Source organism: Helicoverpa armigera, chromosome 23, assembly GCF_030705265.1.
Source record: "Helicoverpa armigera isolate CAAS_96S chromosome 23, ASM3070526v1, whole genome shotgun sequence".
Taxonomy (NCBI): domain Eukaryota; kingdom Metazoa; phylum Arthropoda; class Insecta; order Lepidoptera; family Noctuidae; genus Helicoverpa; species Helicoverpa armigera.
In genome coordinates this window covers 9,531,560-9,544,007 of record NC_087142.1, presented here as the reverse complement: position 1 = coordinate 9,544,007, position 12,448 = coordinate 9,531,560, and positions in this window count along the sequence as shown.

Genomic DNA, 12,448 nt, shown 5'->3' with positions numbered 1-12,448 from the left:
TTTTTCTCTATGGAGTTTCTTGCTGGCTCTTCTCCATGAGACCAACTTTTTGGAACCGTGCATAGTGTGACGTTTCATAGGAGCCTGCAAAAGCCTATTTGAATTAAAATAAATTGATTTTGATTTTTGAAAACTCATCATCTGCCTAACCTTTTGTGTCTGGAGAATCTGTTGAGCCATTTCTTCTTCTTCTCGGCATACATAAGTAAGTGAGGCTGTCTCTTGTTTTTACATTCTGCTGATTTAGCAGCACTATTTGAATAAACGTTTTTGACTTAAGGTTTTACTATCCAGTGAACATATCGAGTATGAGGGCGCGGGTTCGATTCCAGGTCAGGCAAGTACCAATGCAACTTTTCTAAGTTTGTATGTACTTTCTAAGTATATCTTAGACACCAAATGACTGTGTTTCGGATGGCACGTTAAACTGTAGGTCCCGGCTGTCATTGAACATCCTTGGCAGTCGTTACGGGTAGTCAGAAGCCAGTAAGTCTGACACCTGTCTAATCAAGGGGTATCGGATTGCCCGGGTAACTGGGTTGAGGAGGTCAGATAGGCAGTCGCTTCTTGTAAAGCACTGGTACTCAGCTGAATCCGATAAGACTGGAAGCCGACCCCAACATAGTTTGGGAAAAAGGCTCGAAGGATGATGATGATCCAGTGAACATTTAAGAATAAAAAAAATAAAACGAAAGTCATTTCAGAAAATTGATATAAAAGATCAATATATTTCTTGCTGGTATTTTGTAGTTCCTGTCAAACATGGTCAAAGTACAACAGCATAATACATATATACTTCCGTACAAAAAAAAAAAATATTTTTTCATTGAGTTTAACCAGTAGAACGAAAAGGGGTGTTGAAGTGAGCATGTAAGTTGAGGCCGGCAGTAAACAAGACGGCTGGTATTTGTGGGCACGTGCGACTAACAATGCTTTACGACCGGCAATCTTGCACTTTATACGTAAATAACTAAATGGTTAGTAGCGATGTGTAGGGTTTTGGGTAGAAGGTTCATTTAGGAAGTTGAGGAAGAAATGGTAGGATAATCTGATCATGACGTTGTCTGTTTGTATGTCAGATATTTAAATCTCTGCTACAACGTGTGTATCCAAAGGTTTTTTATCAAAGGTTAAAGTTATTTACCCATAAAAAGTCAGCTATGTTAATGATATATTATTGTTTTTCTTCTAAAGAAACTTTTCTTTTATACGTAAAAATCATTGGATCGCAAAAAACAAACACGGTCGACTTGAGAACCTCCTCCTTTTGTTAAGTCGGTTAAAAAGTGGCCCAATAATCAACGAAACTATTCCCCATTATCTCAAAGAACAAAGATTAAGTTCGAAAACGTAACAGAGTCGACACTCTTATTCTACCTCTACTTGCTACAAACTTTATTTCGAGCAAAACGTAGGAATGTAAGGTTTTGATTGCTATTCGGTTTTACAGTCAATTGTTTATTTTTCGACTTCGATTCGGTCGGCTAGCATTCGAACTCATGTTTTTACTCTCTACCTTTTGATTAAGTCCTTATTTAGAAGAAGTATAAATAAGCTTGTTTTGGGCTCGGATTAAGAGTGGGTTTTGGTTTGGATTCGATTTTACTTGACCGTGAATATATTTGAGTTGGTTGCTTGATCAGTGCGAATATGACAGATGGTTTCATGAAATAGATTTAGTTTCTACGTTATTTCCTGATCCGGTTGGTGTCTGAATGATAATAATCACATACCTACCTACTAATAAACTTTAGCATACAAAGCACTATATTTTATCAATGTTCTAAATTAAAACTGCACACTAATGACCCTAATACTTATTGACTTGCCCGTCTGGATCTGATCCGACACGCATCCCGTCTGTCAGAATAAATTCTACGAACATGCATGTCTATTAGAAAAATCTAATATCTATAGAAAAGTCCAATTTCATTTTAGTACACTATTTTTAGTATACTTAAAGATAAAAACGTAAGTAGATCAAAAGTCGATAGTCGATCTACATCATATGAAAATTGCCAGCCACGCTAACTGACGAGTTAAGGGCACTTCAAACGTACGTTACGGAAAGTTGCTGACTTTAAGCGATCAATTACCTATTTATAGAGTAATGACTTTCCGCCTAAGTATATTTTCATACGATAAAAGTGCCTACTTAAAGTGAAAACTTATAAAAAAAGTAATTTGGTCTGTGTGTTCCGCAATCACTCTAAACGGCTGAACTGATTGAGATGGCATATTTAAGCATAGGTCGTACCTGAAGAAGGATTTGGCTATTTTGACCCGAATTATGGTGGTTATCTGGTTTGTTCTAAAGGACGGCGGAAGCTAGTGTCTGTAGCTATAAAAAATGTTCACAACAAGTTATTTTCACATGTTGTATCATTAAACACTCTAGTAAAACTCAAATTGAGCGCGCTCAAAGTCGGCTACTCTACTTTCAGTATGAATCGTCCCTTAGCAGCAAATATATTATTAATAGTATTCATTCAGATTTAAATTACGATACCATACATCTTAATGCTAGGTTCGTAATAAATGCAAAAACTACATCCCGTGTGAATTTAAGACGCTCCACTGAAAGCTACGCTATGCTATAATTAGCTGGATAGATTAGCAGAGATAATAGGACGTGGATGAAACCATGGGTAAGAACGAACTGCAACCAAAAACGTAACTATAGAACACAAAGCGCCTGAAGTTATTTTAATAACAATAGTCCCTTATCTGTGTCAACTCAGGCGTTATGCGAAGAAAGCCTTAAATGTTTAAAACGTTACATTTTACATACCTACCTCTTGTGTAGCAAATTATTACAAATAAAAAAAATCTTTTTGTACCTTAAGAGCTCCGAAACTACTGAACCTAGATAGAAATTATTTCACAGTTGGGTAGCTTACTATCGCCGGGCTAGTAAAGGTACGCCCGCTATATTTTATCGAATACGATTCGGATAGGTTTACTGGGTTGAGGAAGTCAGATAGGCGACTGCTCCTTGGAAAACACTGATACTCAGCTGTTTCTGGGTAGACTAGAAGCCGACCCCAACATAGTTGGGAAAAAGGCTCGGAGGATGATGAATATCTGCCTATAGTAGGCAACTTTCTCCCATGCATAGTAGGCAGATATGATAATATTTGTACTAGCTTTTAGTGTAACACAAGCATTAGCGAGTCCTATAACCAGACGTTTATCGATCTGGTTTAATTAAAATCTGCGGCAGATGGTCCACATAGGCTATTCATCATCGAGATAGATTGATGCTGTACTCTACAACTATATACGTTACATTGTAAGGGAATTAATAGATACAGGTGTTTTTTAACCTATTAAATCTTAACTGATATTAAAAATGCGAAAATAACTCTGTGTATCGTGCTTTTACGCCAGAACTATACAGAACTGATATAAATATTTTTCACAGTACTTACAAGGTTTTAATTCATAAAACCTAGTTCTAGTTGAGTAGTACGAAACGTCAATAGCTCCAAGGAATGGGTTTTATGGAGAAGAATTTACAAGAAGTTACTTTAAAGTTATGAAGAAGAACTACTATGAACCACTCTTTTCAAAACTAACAGAATTTTGGACAATTAGACAGTCTAGTAGAAAAGCTTTTTATCCAGGTGCGGCGAGTAGTTCTCAATACTGTGGTGAACAATCTAATTAATACGTATACGTCACGCTATTAATACGATTGTACCTATATATAAAGTTATTTATGTCTATATACATCCCGGTTAAACCCAAACAATGTTTATTTTGGACCGAGAGCGATCAGCCGTTTAACCTTACAAAGAGCATTGAACTTAACCAACTGCGCAAAACGAAGTTATGTTTGCTCCATTGAGGAATTCATGTAATTTATGCTTTTGTAAATATAAAGGTTCCAGGGATTTGTAATTCAGGAATTACGATCGTATTTTTGTTTTTCAGCTTTGCTGAAGGAAGGTGGTACCTAAACTGTTTTTTTCGTGATTTACTGGTAAATAAGCTTGTGACCTTATAAACATTTGTGAACAGTGCCGTATTATCGGTATCTATAGGTGCGTTCAGACAAAACCAACAGAAAAGTAAGAGTTAGAACAAGTCCATTCTTTGGCAGGAATTTAGTATTATTTTAAAAAATAGGTTCAAGCATTCTACATGTTGGAAGGCATGGTGAGTATCAAAAATGTCCTTTGAATGTCATTGGCAGTCAGAAGCCGGAAAGTCTGACAACCAGTCTTACAAATGGTTATCATGTGGCCCGGGTAACTGGGTTGAGGAGGTCGAATAGCCAGTCGTTCTATGTAAAACACTGGTACTCAGCTGCATCCCTACATATTTAGGAAAGGCTAAGCAGATGATGATTTTGTATTCGGATCAGTTAGAAACAAAATATATGCTGCCTTTAAATACTTATCTTGATCCACAGTATACATGAATACAATAAGAATACTATTAATAAAATAAGCACAGCGGTGGGCGTGGTATATGAATGTCATAATACCTCTCTACAGTGTCGGGCAAGGCCAAACGACATTTCTATTAAAATTCCACATTATGCTATAAATCTGGATCTAGAATTTTAGACGTGTTTCAATTGTGACCTAACAACTGGTTTGCAAATGTCAGTGTTAATCTGTGTTGTACAGTGAGACAAAAAAATCTTGCAATTTTTATATTTTGGTTTTATGATAAGAGGTCGCAGTTACTTAGTGTCCTAATAAATATTAGATGTAAGCGTATTCATCTGCAAAGCGTAGAACCTACTACTCCTTTAACATGCCTTCAGTAGTTTTTTTTTATTAAAATACATATTTGTTTAATACTTTTTTTTTAACTTCCTACTGCGCTCAGGAGAATTTATTTGAAAAGAACTATACAATTGTACTATAGGTATCTATTCTTATTTCCGTCTATTTTATTCAATATTATTACAGCAATGAGGTGACAGTTGAGACACTTCACTACTATTCTTCACTATTCTTCTTCAGGAAATACAAAAAAAAAATAGATTTTAATATAAAAAATGCTCGCATATCTGTACCTACAACGTGCAAGTTTATAGAATACCTTAATGAATATTCAATTCAATCACAGCTTATATAAAATGCAATGCATTAATTAATTGTTGTGACTGACACATTGACATTTTCGTTATTGATATTTTAAGTAACGGAATATTGATTCAGATGGAACATTTATTTATATTGCAAATAATAAATGACTTTGAATTTATGGTACACAGATTAATCTCTAAGTTAATTGGTATTAAAAGTGAAGAGTTTTATCTGTCGAATGGTAATCTTAGTTACTAGCTGGTAGGCTAAAGTTTCAGCGATAAGTAACTACTGATAGTACATGTATCCAGGAATGCTATAGTCAACTTTTTATTCGGGTGCGGGAAAAAGCAATAGGGTAGTGTCCAGGGTCGAAATAATGAAATAATATTTAGTCCGCTTTTTAGATAATCAAAAAATATTGGATACGTATTTTTTCTTTTTTTAATTAAACATAAAATGACAAAGATAATACACTTCAAAAATTAGGAGTGGGGGCCTTTTACGTCACAGTGTCCTGAAAATTGTAGCAACTTGTGACGTCACACTCAACTTTAACACGCTATATCTTAACAAGTTCTGATCCAATTTAAAAAAGAAAAAATACGTATCGCTTAATTTTGGACAATCTACAAGACGGACTAATTATTATTTTTTAGGAAATTAGCCTATGGGCCTTCTCACTTTTATTCTGACTCACATTGCTTGCCTGCTAAATTAAACCTATTTAGTCCCAGTATTCAGGTAGTCCCAATCCGAATACATGAAGGAGTGCAATCAAAATCGGGAAAAAGCACTCTTGAAAAAACTTTGAGTCAATAAAGACAAAAGAAACTTTGAGAAAAAAAAACATTTCTTTACAAACGGATTTACAACCAAAACAATCCTTTCATTAACCACTGAATTCAGCATAAGCAAACATGCGCAAGAGTTGTGATGACATAAAACAACTGAGCATTGTGCGTTCTGTCAATTTGTGACAGCTAATAATTCTGGTATCGGGGGAACAAGGTTAATCTTTGTTTTTAATTTGTGTGTTGTTTTGTACTTATAAAGGTTAAGTCGTTTTTTTAAACTGATTTTTTATGGTGCGTCTTACGTGCGAAGCGAAAACAACAAAAAGTCGATTTGTTTTGAAGAAGTGAAGATTACATACATTTGTATGAATTGGCTTCGGATCGCTACGCATCGCGTTTTCGTTGATTTTGCCCACGCAGGACTCACCCTTACAAATATTAAGCATGCCAAAAATAACTATGTCCCTCTATGACATTTTCATACCAAAACTACTGAACCGACTGATATGAAAGTTTCGTAGATAATTAGTATCTAATTTGAACCTGAAAAGGGACAAACAGTACTTTTTATCCTGGTGCGGGAAATAGTTCCATTACATCCAAATTGGTTGTGACATGTACTTAGGTATTAATATTCTTATACACAACCTTTCACATTTATAAAAGGTCCTAGGTATTTTGTTTCACAAATCAAAAAGCAATAAATATTTTAAAACTATTTTACTATCTCATAAAATAGTAATATCTATAGACTTCACCGGTCTAGTAAGCTAGTATGTAAATGTGTTATCAGAAATAAATTTGTGTAAATACTAATGTGCATTACAAGATAAAATGGATGCTATCGACGCCATTTTGTATGTTATAGTCATCGTTAAAATGTTTGGAAGGCATGCTGATAGGATGTACTGATTAAAGAAAGTGTGTTGGAAGAAGTTTTTATACGAGCTATTAATATCCTTACTAATAGATACTTGTACTGTAAAGTGCTGGAGTGGAGACCACGGACTAGCAAGTGCAGCGTAGGACGTCCACCAGCAAGGTGGACAGACGACCTTATAAAGGTTGCCGGAAGACGCTGGATGCAGGTCGCCTCCAACAGGTATCTGTGGAGATCTAAGGGGGAGGCCTATGTTCAGTGGACGTTCTATGGCTGAGATGATGATGATGATGATGACTGTAATTGTAAGAGTAAAGCTGTCTGTCTGTGGCACTTTCACGCCAAAACTACTGGACCGATTTAATCGTTACTCGGACATAGTCTAAAATAGAGCCTGAAAAGGGTCATAAGCTACTTTTTACCCAGTTGCGGGAAGAAGTTGTCCCGGTAAGGAGGTCAAATTGCGGAAAACGGTTTCTATTACTATACACAAGCAGTTTGTTAGTTTACAGGTACATATTAGGTTTATGGAAATATACTGAAGTAATTTCAATTTCAAAGTGTGCAAAATCTTCGCTAGTAGATTTATCAGTAAAATATTACGCGTAGAACATATAAAATGAGCATTTTAAATGTGGTCAACTTCTTTCTTATCTATGTAGGGGAATATTTACATTGGCGCCATGGCAATAGATTTTTGTACATAGGTACATACATATAAATAAGTAGACTTTTAGTTGTTTTGTGGTTTAATAGGATGTATTTGCTTTTCTTTATTTAACATTTGATTCCGATATTGATGAAGGTGATATTTGATAGGTATTTCAAGTATTATGTAGGTACGGTATAGTTGTTTTTGTAGGATGTTCGTTGCATTAAATTAATATATGTATCTTTCTACTGCGCTTTGGTCTTTGTTATTTTATAAACACTTAAGTTGTATGTTCTAATACAAGTTTTATAGTATGTTTTTTTATTTGTCATCGATAATCTTTAATCCCACTTATTTCTTTTTAAGTATACTTGTGCCTCGTTTATGCTGAATAGAAGTGTTGTCTATCTACATATTTTATTTGAAGACTGACAAACATGAAGTTCTCAAACAGTTATGAAGCTTCCTGCCACTATTTTCCTCAAACTCAGACACAAATATTATCCTCATACACTAATCTCTTATCACAGTCTAATAAACAAAGCAAGCAATATCAAATATCCTCAGAAAATAGCGGCAGTAACGGACCCGTCACCTCGGGGCCGTCGGTTCGATTCCCGGTCGAGTGAGCCGTCTGACTAATTGTCGCTGATCACCTGATAAATACTGGGTGTACTGTGAACTTGATTTTTGTGAAAGGTCATAGAGTAAGTTTTGTGTAGAAAGGTTGTACATTGTTGTAGGGGGGTTTTGTACATTGAAGAGGCAAGTATTAAGAATTTAACATTACAAATCGACCAATCACACTACCACACTACACACACTGAAACAATTTACAAGGATCATGATATCTCCGTACAAACTTACATTTTTAGAAATCCAGATGTGATTCCGAGAAAACGTTGCAAATATTATCTTTGTTAAGGAGGTAAATATTACAATGACACAAAGATTGAAGTTGAATGGCGTATCTTATAACCGCAGATGAGGACCACACTGACTCTACACAATTATTACAACTTCAAAAACAGTTCATTAACTGGACTGTGTATAGTCTGATAAATAAAGATTATATTATTACTAATTTAATTTATACAGTAAAACTGTCAACCTAAAGCGAACCCTCTATTATTATACCAAAGCTACAAATATTCAGTAATCTGTGATCTTAGTTCCAAAATGCATCCAAACAAAACCAGGATTAGAGATTATACAAACCAAATTGAGAAGTCACAAATACCAGCTTTCGAATAATGTCACAGTCTAATCAAAGTACACTAAACAGTATGACCAAAACATAACATTTAATGTACAGCAATAACCATTGTCTGTGTTGGTCATCTACATTATTTTAATCTATATTATTTTGCTAGCTACGAAATGTAGAAAGTTCATGGACGTTTTAGAAGCGACGATTATTTCATTCTTTGATTTTAAATAATCATTAAATTATGAACCTACGGACCACGCCCCGTGGAAACTATTTCACGTAAACGGTTAAAATATAGCCCATGTCACCCAGGGATAGTAAATTAGTTTATTATACAAGCTGTTGATTTGCATCCGTGTCATAGTCAAGGACATACTTATGCTAATGATTCTCAACCCAAATCAATAAGAAAATTGGCACGTAATTTTTTTGTCAATGTCATCTAGCCGTATTTGAACTTGACGCGTTTGTTACTGGCCTTAAAACCGTGCTGCGCCCTCACACAAACGCAAACACAAAGCATACGCAACGATTATTCATAATTTTCATTCATAAAATTGGATTACTTCTGAAATACTACGACATTACAATAACAAAAAAAGCAGTACATATTAGGCATTTCCCGTCCACTGTAATTCCAATCGATTATTCACGTATTTTATGACCTCCTCCTGAAGTATGGCACAAATGCAAATCAACATCTTGTATTTACTAATCATGTCTATTTACTTTTTAATAACAGCTAATTCCGGAATAGCAACGATATTAATTGATAAGAATTAATTAATAGGTTAGGTATTAAGAGTTAGGTAAGGTCAGGTAGAGGCCTTTGAGCGCTAATAATTTTCTTCGAAACACACACGACAGCGACACGATCACGACAAAACGCTTATACTAAATAACTTCTAAAACTAGTTTAAATTCACTGGTCTGTTCGCAAAAGTCTACGACTATTGACGTGGTTTAATAAAGTGAAATAAATACGATTAAGTGCACTTAATGATGCTGTAAATACTTTTACGGTAAATCTTCTATTTAGTTAGGGGTTGTCCATTTAACAAGATGTTTTTAACCAAAGCTAATAGGAAAGTAGTTACTACAGGTTGAGTAAAATATGAATTAAGGTATTAGATTTACATATTTAACCTATCATCCTCCCCGTTAATACCTATCAATATGTAAAATGAATACCGATATTGTTGTTTAAGAATATTTATGGTACTGGCTTGTGCCAGCCTGCCAACGGTTTCGCCCGATTCCCGCGGGAACTAGGTACCTACTTACTGCTCGCACCGGAATAAGAAGTAGTCTATATGTTATTCTGATGTATCAACTACTTATAAGTATTATATCTTAAGCTGCCAAGTTGGATCAAAATCAATTCTACAATTTTTCATGAAAGAAGAACAAACATCCATGCATCCATCAATTTCTTTCTTATTAGGAAATCTGAAAAGTGCTAAGGTGAGGGGGGTTACTAGTTACTAACTACAATACATGCATGTTCCCTAAATCCCACTCTTTTATGAGCTTCACGTAAGTAGTGGACGATCCCTTAGTAGATATATCGAGCTATACTTATCAATCGAATCAATTATGTACTTAAAATCGAATATGGTGTATAACGTCCTAGCTTTCTAAGTCCTTGTCAGTTTAGCTTAAAGCTGCTTATTATGCCCATTTATGGACCACTAAGTGAAGAGAAGTGGGTGCTCCTAATCAGGTCCTGTCAAAATAATGTAGGCTCTTGTTTCCAAGAAAACTGGTAGACGTTTTGGGAACTGTTTGTCTTAAGTAGGTATTTTTTAAATACTAGGTACAGCCAGTTAGACTGGAAGCCGACCCCAATAGTTGGGAAAAAGGCTCGGAGGATGGTTTTTAAATACTTAACTTGAAACTGTGCCCCGAGGGAATTTCTTTCCACACATGGATAAAGAGTACTGTAAACATATTACTGAATAGTTTCATCATATTATGATCAGTATCGAAGCTTCACGTTTACAATATTAGTGTGATGTAAAAAAAATATTTTGACGGTTGATAGAATTAATGACGTACTCTTTGCGTAACATATTTGTTTCTGCAATTCACAAACTGCTACTGCACTTAATATGGTGCAATTATGTTTAGTATATTTATGTAAATAAGCATAGAAAGTGATATTAGTCAAACAAGTGCAAAGTCGTGATATAATTGACACACGGCCATGCCTCCGTCGCGTGTAGTAAGAGACATTGCATACTCCCGTATGTGTTGTCGGTTAACGCACGACTAATTAGTTAATTGACGCTGATTTTTAATTATTTTGTAACTATACTATTATAATTAGTCGTGGAGTTTGTAGGTAAGTGACAGCCGCACGAGTCGATCGAGTTTAGGTAATTCTAAGCGTGGTATGTCCATGGATTGGTGACCAAATCATGACGAGTTCCGTCGTGTATCGTAAGGCACGATAAATTGATGGCTCTCTGGCCAGGCTGTCTTTTAAACATCTATGGCAGTCGTTATAGGTAGTTAGAAGTCAGAAAATTTGACATCCAGTCTTACAAAGGGGTACCGGGTCGGCACAAATGTTTGACTATTAGAAATGTAATATTGCAGGACTTGCTCGAAGCTAAGCTATGATTGAAGCGGTCTATCCGTGGATGGGATCATGGTCCTAAAGTTGATAGAGTGATGATTGTTCCCTTTTTTCCGGTGTACAACATTGGCTGTTTTGACTCTACGGACACTTACTAGCTATTATTATTGAAATGAAGATAGATATAGTTATCGGCACGAATCTTGAGCTCTGACCTACATCTGCGCAGAAGTGATTTACTAGCAAAGAACAAATCCTGAGTGACGGCTATGACGCGATGCACTGCGGGCCAATTACGCTTTAGCCCGCCTCCGCGCCTCACTTCATACCACAAAAGGGACCCAATAAATTACTTCTGTGCAGGTGAAGGTCAGAGCTCAAGATTCGTGCCGATATCTATACTTATAAAGAATGTCAAAAACATTAAGACAAATGTAAAACATCCCTAACTACCAAGATAACACAAAGGTAACATGGTAACAAATATTTGCGCGCGCGCAGTATCGCAACACGAGGTTGATGTACTGACAACCGTCACGGTTCTAGGTAATGTGGCAAATGAGAACTATTGTCATTCATTGTTACGAGTATATGTCTAGTGTGATTTTCCTTTAGAATTCGTAGAAAATTAGAAAACTTGGATGTTTGGATGCAAGTATTGAAATACTTTTTTGAAACGACGTAGAAACTGCTAATAAAGAAAATTCCAATTAAACTTTATAGATGGTACCTAATATGGTTTATTTATACATTAAAATGTTATAGGATGGGCTACTTTTTATTCGGGTGCGGGAAGAAGTTTCCTCGGTAAATGGGTCAGGCTGCTGTTGCAGAAAAGTTGTGATATATTGCGATAATCAGTCGCATTTGTTTTTGCAAAAAGTTGATTTAATTTACTTCTTAGTGGTCATTACTATGGGTTACATCCGAATTGTTTTTTTTTTGTTAAGGCAGTTATAAACGGCTTAAGTACTCTTGTGTATTTTTGGAAGTTTCATTTAAATCTTTTGTCATGACTACCTAGTAAATAAACCTAAAAACAATAGCATATTTATCATATCAAGTATAAGAAACGTGATGTTTTTCACTATTATTTCCATGTTCACTGTTACAGCTAAATTATATAAAGTTAATGACGCGAATCCGCAATCTACACCAACAGAACAAATGTTTTTAAGCCCAAAAGCCTAAAAAAATAAGATAAGTTGATGAAATTCACGTGTCTTTGTTAAAACATGTAGTAGATAACATCCTGAAAAATAATTATATACAGAGATTGCTTT